The sequence below is a fragment of the Balaenoptera borealis genome (assembly GCF_965194805.1).
Source record: "Balaenoptera borealis genome assembly, chromosome: 4".
Classification (NCBI taxonomy): domain Eukaryota; kingdom Metazoa; phylum Chordata; class Mammalia; order Artiodactyla; family Balaenopteridae; genus Balaenoptera; species Balaenoptera borealis.
The window spans coordinates 141,854,946-141,868,870 of record NC_138861.1 but is presented as its reverse complement, the minus strand read 5'-3'; the positions used below and the strand labels follow the sequence as shown (position 1 = coordinate 141,868,870).

The window sequence follows — 13,925 nt, the reverse complement described above, 5'->3', positions numbered from 1 at the left end:
GATAAAAATAGATGTCCAACTACCCTGAGAGTGCCATGTAGGAATTCGCATGCTTAGATACATGTCTAAATTATCCATCAACAGTTCTAGCTGAGCTAAGAATAATATTCATATATCTAAGGAAGTTTCCTATATACATGTATATATAGGAAGGAGACCTGCTTAGGATTCCAGGTCAGACCATTAGCTGGCTAGCCTTCACTATGTGACTTTCGTTGCTGACACATGGAACAAGAGACCTCATCCAGCAGAGCTTCGCCCATATTCCTGACTCACGACTCCAAACTGTGACAGATAATAGAATTGTTGTTGCTTTCAAGTACTAAATTTTGGGGTAGTTGATCATCCAGACACAGAGAATTAGAAACGCTTAGAATAATAACCACCTTATTTGGCCTTTTAAATTTCTAATTGCTCCTACAGTACATGTAACAGTACATTATATATAATACTCAAAAGTATACTCAAAATACAATACATGTACATGTACAATACATGTATCCTATACCCCATTTTAAAACTATAGTAAAATTTAGCTTGATAAATTTAAAATATAAAATTTGACAGAATAAAGCAGAAAAGAAGAGAAGAATGGAAAATTAAGTACTGATGATTTAATAGAAGAGTTATATAGAAATTGGTAGAGAAATAATTTAAAGGCGATAAGAATGGATTTAATTAGGGAATAATATCTACCTTATCTTACACAGAATGTCTAATTTATGTGTTACTTTGTAATATTGGAAACATCTGGGTATAGCTAGAGAATGCATGTTAATTCAGGCCAAAGGAGTTACATACTCATATAGAAATGGAAAGCAATTAAGTATTTTTAAGCAAAGGTCATTGGTCAGTGTGTGCTCAAGAATATTAATCAGGGTTTCCCTGGTGGCGCAGTGGTTGAGAGTCTGCCTGCCAATGCAGGGGACACGGGTTCAAGCCCTGGTCCGGGAAGATCCCACATGCCGTGGAGCAACTAGGCCCGTGAGCCACAACTACTGAGCCTGCGCGTCTGGAGCCTGTACTCCGCAACAAGAGAGGCCGCGACAGTGAGAGGCCTGCGCACCGCGATGAAGAGTGACCCCCGCTCGCCGCAACTAGAGAAAGCCCGCGCACAGAAACGAAGACCCAACACAGCCAAAAATAAATAAATAAATTAATTAATTAATTTTAAAAAAAGAATATTAATCAGATGATGCTCTTTAGTGTGAATTAGCATAGAAAGAACATAAATGTACAGAAATAATTTTAAAATTATTACAATAAGCCAGGCAATTGATTGCAAATATCTCAACCAATGGAAATGGAAAGTCTGAAGCCTTTGACATAAATTATTTGAGTGTATCTTCACAGGTCCCAGTGACTGAATGAAGGTAATGACAAAAAGAGGGTTTTGAACTTGAGTCATCCAATGGAACGTGATACCCTTATCAGATTTTGAAAGTAAATGATAAGAGAAAGTTTTGGGAAACATGAAATACTTAACTTCTCTTTTTCTCTCAAATATGATAAATTGTTTTTGTCTTTGTATGTTTCCTATTCTAAAGTTATCTATATTTAATAACTTGAAAAATAAATCATACAATATAAATGATTTGAAATTAGTAGTATAACTTGAAAATTGTGAAATTTCTTTTATAAGAAATACTTTCCTAGTTTTACTTTGGGTTTTAAAAATACTTTAAATATTTATATATACGCATTTTCATGAATGTGTACACCTCTTACTGGCTAAAATTGCTGATATTTATACTTTGCGGACTAATTGCTCCTCTGAAGTCATAGGAAAACCATGGACAAACGGCTGTTCATTAAGTCCTATAAAGAAGCTGCAGCTTTGCCATTACTGATTAGATATTTAACAAAAATCCCTGACAAATTATATCTCTTTTTTCATTCCTTTGTATTTATGTGGCATCTTATTGATTCAAACCTCACAATATTTACTGCACATCTGTTTTACATTTCCAAATCCACAGAGTACTGCTTCATTCAAAGTTCTAGTCCTTACATTCTTTCCGCCTGATGCAATTACTGCATTTAAGAAGAGGATAGAAATCTAGTTGAATGGGTAAGAAGAAAACAAGTGCATCCACAGCTGTATAATACTTAAACTTTATAATACATACAAACAGAGTTCTCAAGCCCCTGCAGGATGCCTAAACACCTGGCAGATGAAATGGAAATGCAAAGTAGCTTAAATATTTTAATTCGCTTTGCTCAGAGAATCAGAATATGTAAGTATACAGTCATAAACTGAATATATGGGCTGCATAAGATATCTCCTCCTAAAATGTTCTTCAATAAATGGTCCCAAAGCAGTTTTAAATACCTGTCAACCTAAATTTGGTGGAGCTTATCAAGATGTGTTTAGTGACTGCAATCCATGCCTGTAGTGGACTGACACAAAAGATTTTTCTTCTTTTTCTTCTTCTTCTGTCAGAATAACAATCTCAAGGACAATATGATTGACAGAGGATGTTCAAGGAGTATATACATATATTATTTGAGGGACTGGTTTTCAGAAGGCATTCTGGGGACTATCTACCCTATCAGTTTGCTTTGCAGGGGGAAGATAATGGTAACCATGCCATTAAAATTTTCTCTTTTCTTTCTCTGCATCAAATATTCTAAAAGCAGATATTGGGTGGAATGTTATCCTATAAACCCAAAGCTTGTTATCTGCTACACTCATGTTGTTAATCTGCCTTCAGTGTGCTCTATTCATCTACTATATATTTCTACAAAATCCTTCCTTCCATGAAAACCAAAACAAACAACAAATAAAAAACAGGGCTAAATAGCCAACTGTGTCTCACAGAAGCAGCTAGAGTCCATGTCAATATTTTTGGCTTCAACCCAATGGCAACCATTGGCACCAATACTCCAGCTGTTAGAAATACGACTGCAGTTTCTTTTGAAATGTATGGCCTAACATCTCCTAATCTAGGAATATATAAACACCTGTCTTTTTTTATTCCACATGCTATGTACAAACAAAACAAAACAAAAAATAGATTAGGCTCTCACAACATAGTAAATATATATTTTTATTCTACAGGTGATACTAATGTATACGTTATTATACATGATTAAACAATGTTTGCACATATGTTTTTATGTAATGTATATATTAACAAATGCATGTAAAATAGATACCTAAGAAAATAAAACAAACATTCTAATTTATTTTTCTGCAAATCTAGTAGATTATCATGCATAGGATTTCTTTGGAAATCATTGCCCAATCAACCACAGCCTTTCCTTGGGGAAATCATGATATGTGAGATCATGATAAATTCATGATCTACTGGCTGGCAATTGGACAGATCAGAAAGAGAGAAGTCCTGCTTTTTTTATTGTGTTTGTAATGAAAAGATTTTCTTGCCATCTCAGATTAAAATCCCTAATAAAATTACCCACAAAAATGGTTTTGCTTTTATTTTGGACCATCTGGTGACTTAATCATTATGTGTATTATTTTGTGTGAAAATGTATTTAGAAGTTTATGTATTAGAATCACAAACAAATATTTGGAATATGGTATCCTTTAAATATGATATTTGTCTATTAAAATAAACATATCTCTTATGTATCAAGATTGTTCAATCCACATCCCTAAATTTGTCAGAAAAAATGAACCATATAATTATGATACTTTTTAATATTAAATTTAATTTTTGAATTGTCAAAATATTACCACTTTTGATTAAAACTATGCTAAAATATATGTCACTTTTCCTACATTCTCAAAGAGTTTTAAGTAATGAATAATATTCAATCATGACTTTAGAGATTATTCATATGTAGGGTTAAATAGGGTAATTTTGCCATTTTGACCATTCCTTAAACAATACTTTTGCATAATGTTTAAAGAGACTCCTCATTACTCTGTGTCCATAATATTACAGGAACTTAGGAAATATTTGAAGAATGAATGAATAAATTAAGGAGCTTCATATAAAAAATTATTTAATTAATTTTTCTGAAGGTGCAGAGCCAGCCACAGAGGGCAAAAAGTATGAAAGAGGGAAAGAATGAGTGCGTCTCTTGGTCAGAATTTGAGTTTACTTCAGCCAGGATTTCTAATTTTTTCCTTCTTGATTCAGGTTAACTAAAACAATAAAACTAACAAACAAAAAATTGCCAGAGACAAAGTCTATGAGGCATTACTTTACCTGGGGTAGAAGTACAGCCCTAACGAAGCAAAATTAAATTGAAAAGGAAAGTGAGGCAGGGGAAGGAGAAAAAACTGGTTCAATGACACAAACCACCCCTAGAAAGGCCCTATGAAGCCACAACATTTTAGAAAAGTTGGTGAAAATAGTAGGAATGAGAAATTTTTCTCCTAGCTCTTTTCCAACCTCCTGCTCCTAAATGTGTCTCAGGGGGAGTTAATTTCCCAACAATTCGGAATGACATTAACAGGCATTTCTGGACAGAATCTGAACAAAGCCAGAGTTTCTGTCTTACTAGGAAAGTCAGATCTAGGTTGGAAGCTACTGTTCTCCTACTGGGAAAGGCCCAGTGGATGTCAAGGCAAAGCCATACGCTCCCTCCTAGGGAATGTTAAACAACTGGCAATGTTCAGTGATGCGGCAACACATGTGGCAGCCAGATTTTACTGCCACAGAACACAGTGCAGACCATCATGGCGGCATTGCCATCGAGGAAGCAACACAGGTGGCTGAGGCCAGGGTGGGCAATTGGGGCCGAGATTTGGGAGACACATACATTGTTTCTGGACTACTTTACCTTCTTAAATCCTGGAGACTGCTCTTCATATTTCTGATTAATTTCTGTCTTTTTCATCCTTGATGTTTTGAGTTTGGCCTTTGAATGTTCTAGAAAATCAAGCAAAGTAATAAATATCAGTTATTGAGCCAATAACATGTGACGAATACTAATATGTTTATTAAATCACCACCACAAGCCCACAACAGCTAGTTTTTATGCCATATTAAAGAAAAGTGACTGCAACATAAGAATTTAAATAATATGCTCAAGGTTAATAGTTTTGTAATTTGTGACACCAAAATGTATACCCAGAACTTCTGAATAAAACGAAGTCATGTTTTAAAATTCTATACCAATATATCAAGAGTTGTTTTTGGTGTAACGCTTTTGAGCCACCTTAAGTAAGAAAGAAATTGCTTAAAATCACCAGCCTTAGATCTTAGATGTAAGTATATTTAGCTTCAGATACAATTTTAACAAGTTGTATGGTAGATCTACTAATAATGGCATCAACAAATAGAATGTTATCTTATAAATAAAGGGAGGGGGCAGATTTTCTAGTAATTGCCCATGCTCAAGAGGAAAAGCCAGAATTAAGAGAGAGTCCCTAATCAGTGTTTGATGTTTGATGTTGTCTATATTCCATACTAACACTATTAAGATGCTTTCTGTGAGAAATGATGAGAAGTATTTCAATTTTAATTATCTGAGTTATAGTATTATGTCATAATTATGAAGATGATATTAGGTTGTTTTCATAAAATAGGTTGAGAACATTTTATTCTCAAATAGTTTTCTTATTTAACAATGTCTTATGACCCATTACAATGACGAAAACAATCGCCAGCAGCACAACAGAACCCACGTACTTATGAATCTATGTTTGCGTGTTTGTATTTCAAGCTGAGAAGAACCCAATAATAAACCCATTTATAAAGCAGGCCCTTTGAGTGATAAAGCAAATGTGTACTTTGCCCTAGATCGGGACAAGTCTCTGAAATCAGTAGTCACTGGCCTTCCATATTGCAAAATTCTAAGAGAGGATTTTCAGGGATGCAATACTTATGGAAAACAACCTGAATAACAGTAACTGCCACACCTTCTATGATTATGTCCAGAGTAACTGCTTAAAAGAGCAGAAAGTGTCCAAAATTATAAATTTTATTCTAATAACTGGTTCAATTTTATGCATTTATTTTGTTAAGTGAAACACACATTTCCGGTAACATTGAAGAAATTGAAGACTGTGTATTTCTGACAAAGTGATTATTAGTTATTCAATATCCTAAAAAGCAAAGTAAATAAAATAAGAGTTGTGGCAGTGAAAATTTAGCTCCTTGACTTACAGTCTTTTTAATGAAAAGATAATTTTCAAAACAGTTAACTATGAAAGAAGTGTAAGCAAGTAACACAAGTTATTGAAAAGCTCATCTCTGCATCAGTATGAGTCTTTCTTCCCAAGTAAACAGAAAACATCCACACCTCTGTCAGCTTACTTAAGCACAGTACTGGAAACTCCTTGTTAGTTGAACACAACTGAAATTTTTCTTTGTTTAAATGCAAAATTAACTAACTGTATAGAACACTAGCAATCCAAACATATTTTTATATCACTTTTAAAGGCACATTTCTGTATTTTATTAATGTTCAGATAAAATTCTGATTTTCAACACAAACTAATACTGCCTTTCTCATAATAAACCCTTGAGAATCAAACTGCATTTAATCCTCAAAAAACTCAGTGTGTTTATTGTGAATTAATGCAATGAGCCCAACCTCTGACTGAAGACTCTCTACTGGCAGGGATGAAAATTATCAATACAAACACTGAAGATTACTGTTAGAACTGCTTTGCTGGCACACATATTCAGAAATCTAATGACATTCTGGGGACCTTGGGCATGTACATGTTTTTACCTCATGCAAAGCTAGACCAAGAGTGAATAGTATATGATTTCATCACAGTTATGGCTAAGATATTTAGCATTAAGTTGAGAAAGATAATTTTCTGTATTATGTATACAGAAAAAAAAGTAATTCTATACTTCAGTTTCAGGAATACAGCATCAAAAAAGCATAAGAAGATATTGAGTGCTGAATTATAATTACTGATTATCCTGTAATTAAAGTTAAATTGTTAAACACCTGTTTGAACAGACACTATACAAAATTATTATCAGCTCTTTGAATTTTAAATGGAAAATATAATAAATGAAACCAAACATAGATTGCCCCCCTATGGATAAAAATGTTTTTCATCTGCTACAGATTGGTTGATACAAATATAAATTAGAAGGCACTCTAGTCATCATGTAATGCTCATAAAATAAGATGAAAGATTGCCAGATTATTATTTTTTAAATTCAACTACTCAAAGATAAGTACCAAGAAAGCTAAAAAGAATCATTACCTCATAAGTATTTCAAATTCAATATTTTCAACAAGTATATAAAGTGTTAGGAATTTTATAGCAGCAGAAAAGTAATGAAATGGAAATTAAAGTGGACTTGTATACATACTGTTAAGAAGTTTTTGATGTTTAAATTCCAGAAGAGATAAAGTGAGTTTACTATGTTTTTGCTTCTTTATTTCTGGCTGTTTTACAAAACTAAAGTGTATGTTATTTTAATTTTTGACATAAATTTGTGCCTTACCTATTAAAAACAGAATATTAAGTTTGAAAAATAATTAGGTATTTTTATCTTCATTCATTAAATTGACATTTAAACATTTCCTCAATTAACTTTAAGTTCTGACAATGTACTTTGTACTTTGTACTTTGTGTGGCTCTCTAAGGAGGAGCTTGGTTAGAAATGCTATGCTCATGCTTGAATATTTAATCTGCGGAAATATTTGAAGCCCTTGAGTCAATGAGGATATTCTAGTGAAACATACTGTTTTGAAACAGAGAAAATGTTGGTTAACTTTTTAAGAATGAAAATATCAAGTACAAAACATTTGTAGATATCTCTGTCCAAATGTACCTTGAAATTCCATAATGACCTAAGACCAAATACATAAAGGGTTTTATTCAATTTCTTTTCTCTTGTGCTGAAGCATACCACTCCCATAGCTTGTCAGCATGCAGTCTTAAATATGAGGGAAGACAAAATAAATGGCACAAAATTATTAAGATTTTAGTTTTGTTTACTTGTTAGAAGAAGACAAATCATATAAAAGCTTTAGTTGGTAGAATTAATGAAATTAAACTAACCATTATATGTAGATATCTTGGACATTCTCTAAATTACACACGATGTAGATAAAAAATCATTATTTTTTATCAATATTATCCAAGTTATTTTGCCTCTATAAGTAACAGGCATCAACACATAATGCAATATATAAATACACAAAGTAGACAGAATGCTGGAGAAGAGAGTATGTGCTGGAAAGATGTAGAATTTGGAGATAATTTTGGAAAAGAGACCGGAATGTTAAATCCAACTTACCTTTCCTGTGGGTCATACTGAAATGAAAACTGGCAGAAAGCAGCCTTTTATGCTTATGTAAAGTGAGAGTGGTGGTGAAGCAGGTGAGACAGTTTCCAACTAATTCACAATTTTATTTACATAAAGATTTTGAGTTAGGTTCTTGAAATTAGTTATAGATTTGAATGCTTGACAAACTTGGCAGACTTTCAGACTTACCTAACCTCTACACAGCAGTTTTTTCATCTGCTACATCAGATGTTTGTCACAAGCAATCTACTTGGCATGCATCACACATTTATTTAACAAATAATAGATAAATGAACACCATGTGCCAAATATTCAACTAGACATTGGGGAATAAAGTGGTAAAGAAAACCAGATGAATATGTATGCCTCCCATGTAATAGGAATTCATGAAATATTGGTTACATCGTCTCTGTGTTTATATTCAATAACTAGCTATTTTTCTTAATTCTAAAATTTCTTTTAGGAATGTTGCTTATAAAAATAAAGTAGTGAGATGCTATCCAACATGTGCCTGAACTCTATTTCTACACGAATTTAATAAATCCATAAATCTTTCATCTCTAAGGATAGAAGATATTTAATGCAAAATTTAAAAACTATACTTGGTATATTACATGTTTATTTTTACTAGCCAAGAATTCCTTTACTTTTATTAGAAATTAGATAAAAAAGGAAATACAGAAATTTTTATCTCAACCACAGGCAATTTCCCAGTGATAAAACTGAGGCTTAAGTGTCAGAGTGACTTAACCAAGTTTCTTGGGAGTAGCATTCATTTTTAAATTACAATAATCAAGTAAACTTATTTTACTCTTTATAGTATAAAGGAACAAGTGAACAGAATATTAATTAGTATAGTTCTAAATGTTTCCTTTAATCCCATTATATTACCCTAATGAGCTATGTCTCCTTGAATATAAACTTGCCTGATTAACTACAGAATACATTTCTGGACGTATAGGTCATTCAAAAGTTTGCAAATTATCTTTGTTGATACAGTCCTAACACTCTGTCTAATTGGACAAAGCCAAACTGTCCAACTCCAAATTGATGCCATCAGAAAGACAATCATAATATGTATTAAATATAGCTAAAAGCTATAGTATGGTAACAACAGATGTTACATAGTCAATTTGGTGTTCTGAATATAAAGAAAAGTGAAGAAACTTAACAAATGGAGACCTGAGAAAGCAAATACAATCAGTGCAAGGAGACACATTGTGAGAGATTTGCCATGTTGGATTAGTCTAAGGTTTAATGCACTTGTCTGTATGATAGTCCAGATGAGAGCCAGTTCCTTTCCACCAGTATGTGGGTAAAGACTCAAGCTATCAGTTTTACTCTTGAAACTATATTTGGTTTATCCTTATCTTCTTTAAAAGACACAGATTAAACTATTCCTAAGAGATAAGAGCATATTCTACCATGCCAACATTTTATTTTAAATAATGTTCAATATCATCAAGCAACTTTTTGCGCTAAGGAAAAATGCGTATTCAAAATACACATTACTGTGTCTTGTCCTTGTCTCTTTCTATTTAGAAGTGTGTTATTATCCCTTTTCTTGGATCAGTTAGTATTGGACATTTCCTCTAAAAATGTTCAATTTAACTTTGAGAAAGAAAAATTCTTAGGTTAAATGTCCAGATAATGAACACAAAGATCGCCTTGATTATAACTCAAAGTATAAAGTAAATATCCATGAATCCATATTGATATAAATACATTGATTGAATAAATAATTCAATGAGGAGGATAGACAAATGTCTCGTGCAGAAGAGTTCCAAATAATTTATGTACATACACTGCCCTCAAGGAAGCGGAGCATAATTTCTCATTCTTAAGTGTGAGCCATATATAATGACTTCTTTCCAAAGAGTACAGTATAGAAGGAGGGAAAAAGAGTAACTTTACAGTGGAAAAATCTGACAAATACTTCCTCAACCAGGTGATTAAGGATATCATTAACAGAGATAAGTCATGTTGGTAGCATATACTCTTGACATGATGTGATGAAAATGGCTCTTTACTTCTATGGTCTCATTTTCAAAAGCTAAAAATCCTGTCTAATCATGAGAAAAACATCAGACATACCCCAATGAAGAGATATTCTATAAAATACCTGACTAATTTCTTCAAAAGGATTAAGGTCTTCAAAAACAAGGAAAGACTGAAAAACTCAAAGGGAAGAGAAGTCTACTGAGACATGATTAATAAATGTAATGTGTTATCCTTTATGGAAATGGATCAGAAAAAGAACATTAAGCATAATCTAAGGAAATCTGAATAAAATATAGACTTTAGTTAATAATAATGTATAATTATCAGTCCATTAATTATGACAAATGTAATATGTAAGAGGTTAAAAATAGGAGAAGTGGGCATGGCATATGTGAGAAATCTCTTTACCATCTCTGTAACTTTTCTATAAATTTAAATTTATTCTAAAATCTAGAAATGCAATCCTTATCAAGAAACCAATGACATTTTTCACAATCCCTCAAATTTCTATGAAACCACAAAATACCTTGAATAGCCAAGGCACTCCAAAACAAAGCTGGAGATATCACATGCCCTGATTTCAAATTATATTACAAAGCTATAGTAATCACAATATTTAATGAGTTATAAAAAGTCTTTTTATCAGTGAGCACTAGTTAGAAACACTAGTTAGAAGCATTAGTTAAGTACTAATGTTAGAAGATAGCTCTAATCTATTTTCTTCCGAAGTAAAATGATAAGACGAGCCCTTTGATCACCCTCTGTTCCATTTGTGTCTAATTAGGAATCTAATTGTGTCTAATTAGGACCTAGTGAGAGAGAGCAAGAGAGAACACACTAGAGGGAAAGAATCTTAGGGTTGGGGGGAGGAAGAAACTCTTTCCTCCACCATTAAGATGTAAACAAAGTGAGAGACCAATGAAAAACTTGACTGGTCCAGGTCAATAAATTTTTTAAAATTATTTTTAAATTTAGGAATCATGAACATTTGATCAATTGAGCCTTAGGACAGGAGGCGTAACACCAGACTTTCTGTGAACCACATCCATCTCCAAAGAAGCTCTTGTGCCACAGAGATTGGTAACATTTTCATTTCCTACTTTATTAGATGTACTTAATCTCTTCTTAAAAATTGTGTCTGTTAGAAATGGCTTCATTTAAGTGAAAAAAATGTGGGCTCAGTAGAATATTGGCATAAAATCATTGAGCTTAGCTTTTGTCTCTTTTAATCTTATAAAGTCCTCTCCCCGACCCCCAGCCACCTTTTATTTTTATTTTGTTAGACTGACTTTTCAAAGAAATCCAGGCAGTTGCTGTTTTCTGGATTGTTCTTATAGCTTCCTTATAGTGTTCTTTAGCAATTTTCTATCCTCTTGTTCTATAAATGGGAAATTAGTTCAAAAGGCTCTGTTAATCAAAGGTATATATTTTGGGCTAAAATTTTCTATAGGTGAGTTATGTAGTCTATCTTTCATCACATCAGGAGTCACATAACATTAGAATAATCAACCAAAAATGATGCTGAAATTGACCACTGGGTTAGAATATTGACTGTCTGAAAACTTCATTATACTTTCATTTTCCTCTTCTATTGTGAAATCACTTTAATGACTTTAATGTTTTATAAATGTTTGATAAATATTAAGCAAATACATCTTATTGTTCTCCCTAAATTCTGTTCCATTCTAGCTTCCTCTTATTTAGGTTCATTCATGAGATCATTTACCCAGGCCCAACCATAGCCTTCACAGTCAGGCTGTGGTGTGTGAGATTCTCTCTGAATTCTCTTCATCATGTCAAAGACAGACTGGAGTTAGTTATTTAAGATGTAGAGTTAATGCTCTAGCTTAGCACTGACACACTGTATTATGCTGCAGATATTAAAATGGTAGTTCTGCATGAAGAGATTGAGGTTCTGCTTTTCTAAAAAGAACTCAGATGTTGCCAACAGTGGTAGTCTGTTATTACATTTTGAGTAACAAGGTAGCAAGGTTCATATCTTTTACTTATCCATAAGAGATTAATTAGAGTATTACAGAGGGTACTTTGAAGGCAACTGGATTGAGTTCTGGGGGGACTGCTATCCTCTGCTGAAATGAGAGATGCCCCAAGAGTATAGATGGTTAGGATAGCCCTCCCCATCCAGGGTTCCTGAAGAGTACCTGACAAAACTCTAGTGTCTATACCTACGGTGAGAACATATATGATTTCAGGATAATCACATGGTACCCACCAATAACTGATCTAGTTCAGAGACAGAGAGATGAAGGTTATATCAGCCATAAAACTTAGCCACTGTCATCAGTAGGGTGAGCAGCCTGTAAAATAAGCAATGTTTCCAGAGTGCAAAAACAATACACTTGTGTTATTCTAAAGACCCCCATCTAGGAAAGTTGCAATTCTAGGACACTAGGAACCTCACAAGTCACAGTAAGCCAGCAAACCTACTCCCACCTCATATTCAGATACCATCTTGAAAGGAAGGTCACATTGTACTGGAGATCAGATATCAGAAAGGCTGAAGATTTCTATAGAAAAATGGACTGTCAGTTTTTGAATGGGATGAAATAAGTTGTAGAAAAAAGAATAAAAACTTAAATATTCCCTCCGGAGAGAGGCCTTCAAGACGGCAGAGGAGTAAGACGTGGAGATCACCTTCCTCCCCACAAATACATCAGAAATACATCTACATGTGGAACAACTCCTACAGAACACCTTCTGAACGCTGGCAGAAGACCTCAGACTTCCTAAAAGTCAAGAAACTCCCCACATACCTGGGTAGGGCAAAAGAAAAAAGAAAAAAAAGAGACAAAAGAATAGGGACAGGACCTGCACCTCTGGGAGGGAGCTGTGAAGGAGGAAAGGTTTCTACACACTAGGAAGCCCTTTCACTGGCGGACATGGTGGGGTGGCTGGGGGGGGAAGCTTCAGAGCCACAGAGGAGAGCGCAGCAACAGAGGTGCAGAGGGCAAAGTGGAGAGGTTCCCGCACAGAGGATCGGTGCCGACCAGCACTCACCAGCCTGAGAGGCTTGTCTGCTCACCCGCCAGGGAGGGTGGGGGCTGGGAGCTGAGGCTCAGGCGTCAGAGGTCAGGTGCCAGGGAGAGGACTGGGGTTGGCTGTGTGAACACAGCCTGAAGGGGGCTAGTGCACCACAGCTAGCCGGGAGGGAGTCCGGGGAAAAGTCTGGAACTGCCTAAGAGGCAAGAGACCATTGTTTTGAGATGCGAGAGGAGAGGGGATTCAGAGCACCACCTAAACGAGATCCAGAGACGGGTGCGAGCCACAGCTACCAGCAGAGACACCAGAGATGGGCATGAAACGCTAAGGCTGCTGCTACAGACACCAAGAAGCCTGTGGGCAAGCACAGGTCACTATCCACACTTCCCCTCCCAGGAGCCTGTGCAGCCCGCCACTGCCAGGGTCCCGTGATCCAGGGACAATTTCCTTGGGGGAACACACAGCATGCCTCAGGCTATTGCAACTTCACGCCGGCCTCTGTCACTGCAGGCTCACCTCGCATTCCATACCCCTCCCTTCCCCCAGCCTGAGTGAGCCACAGCCCCCTAATCAGTCGCTACTTTAACCCCGACTTGTCTGGGTGGGGAACAGATGCCCTCAGGTGACCTACATGTAGAGGTGGGGCCAAATACAAAGCAGATATCCAGGAGCCGTGAGAACAAAGAAGAGAAAGGGAAATCTCTCCCAGAAGCCTCAGGAGCAGTG

The 13,925-nt window shown here is 35.0% G+C and overlaps 1 long non-coding RNA gene across 1 annotated transcript in view; it reads right to left on the bottom strand.

Moving 5' to 3' along the window:
- Positions 1–495: 495 nt before the first annotated feature.
- Positions 496–13,925, bottom strand: part of LOC309627682 — a 478,350-nt gene continuing 464,920 nt past the window's right edge. The window contains exon 6 of the long non-coding RNA XR_014243908.1: positions 496–4,844. This is a non-coding gene — a long non-coding RNA (uncharacterized lncRNA). The remainder of the gene's footprint in view (positions 4,845–13,925) is intronic.